The 1,667-nt window shown below is 42.2% G+C and overlaps 1 pseudogene; it reads left to right on the top strand.

Moving 5' to 3' along the window:
• The first annotated feature begins 1,285 nt into the window (after window positions 1–1,285).
• On the top strand, window positions 1,286–1,465 carry LOC121106347 (annotated as a pseudogene).
• The last annotated feature ends 202 nt before the right edge of the window (window positions 1,466–1,667 follow it).

The raw sequence follows: 1,667 nt of genomic DNA on the forward strand, positions 1-1,667 counted from the left end.
CAGGATCATCAGTGTGTTGATGTTAGAAATGCAAGGGAAAAAAAATGGTGGATTATTTAAAGAAAGATCTCCTTAAAGTCTAATGCAACACTGGTTTACCAGTCAATAAATTGGCAAGACCATACCCTTAAACGTGGGTGCTGTTTCTCTGCCAAATGGAAAAAGATCAATTGTAGTTACAGAATCAGAAATCTGTTGCTATAATCTTAAATGTATATGGTTCCTTTGTATTTTGAGACAAGAGGATTACATTTCTCTTGGCACATGAGATACTGTATATTGTAGCTATTGGACAATCATCAGTGTGGATATTGAATTATACTGATTTATAATCTCTATAATATTTTGGTGTAGCACATTTTCCCAAAGGATATTCACTGTGACCAGTTGTACGAGAGTCAACCGTTAGTTATGATAACAGACTATCAGGCTGTACCTGAAAATCTCACTCTCCCCTTTACCTTCTCATTTTCCAGCAGCTCCGGTTGCTGCAGACTCCCAACCAATTCCTCAAGCCAGGATATCTGTGGGTTTTCCACTGAGATGCAACCGCTGAACACGATGCAGACTGGGGACTGCCAACAGTCTCAAAGCTGTAGGAAAAGGAAACTCACACCACACAGTTCCCTTCTCCCAGGATCAGCTTGCCTCCTGGATCTGCCTGCTTCGGGCTTCCTTCCAGTGCCCTCCCATAGTGATTTTTTAATGTCTTATCCAGAGTTCATAGTTATCGGCAACAAGGTTAATCCAGTTGGAGCTTACTTGACCATAAACAAGAGCAGAACTCCAGGCTTGAGGGTCAGAAAGTCAAAATCACACTTACAGTATCATTTTTCAAGAAGCACTTTGAAACTATCAAAGTGAAGTCTCCCTCAATATCTTCTTTTTTTTACTGAAATTGAAACATCTTCATCTCCTACAGAGAATTTCCAAACAAAGTTCACAGATGTTCAACACTAGAGAGTCATTTTGCAATTTCAGACTGATTTGTCTTAAAAACCCAATCCCTAACAACTTTGGGTGGAGATCGATTTGGCTAATGTAGGCATTGTGAAGGAGTCATAAGCCACATCTGTCGCAAATATCTTGTGAAGATAAACCAAAATGCAGGGAGTTCTAATCATTTCATTTGCCTAATGTGCTTACCAGTAAAGGTGAAGAAGTTGGCTATACAGAAATATCTATCAGTCCAAGGAGGTCTTGAGAGAATGAAACATGCTTATACTTGTGTACTTCATAGCGTGCATAATCTAAGATTGACATGTTTGAGTTTGGGATTAAGATAATCACTTCCCAGCCTTTTGGCTAAGATGAAGTTCTTATGAGTTTAATATCTGATGCAGCCTCTATCCAAGGACAATATATGAAATGGCTTTTTGGAGCAGGGAGATGGAAAAGGACCCTGTTCTTTCTACTCTGTGCACGGACCTGGTATTGTAGTACTTCCAGGAACGGTGCACCCCCTCAGGGGCAACAGTAGTGGTGCAAATGGCAGGCTCGTTCTGGCTTTTGAAGTCATCCCATGGACCTTTGCACAGAGGAGGTCCAGTGGTTTGCTTGTGGTCCTGCGGCAGGAGCCGGGCAGAAAGCCAGGCTCTGGAGTCCCTGGCCTGAGCACCTAAGGCCTACCTTCCATGTGTGACAGCTGACTTGTGTGCGTGTGGCAG

This window comes from Ursus maritimus, unplaced genomic scaffold (genome assembly GCF_017311325.1).
Source record: "Ursus maritimus isolate PB19 unplaced genomic scaffold, ASM1731132v1 scaffold_31, whole genome shotgun sequence".
Lineage (NCBI taxonomy): Eukaryota > Metazoa > Chordata > Mammalia > Carnivora > Ursidae > Ursus > Ursus maritimus.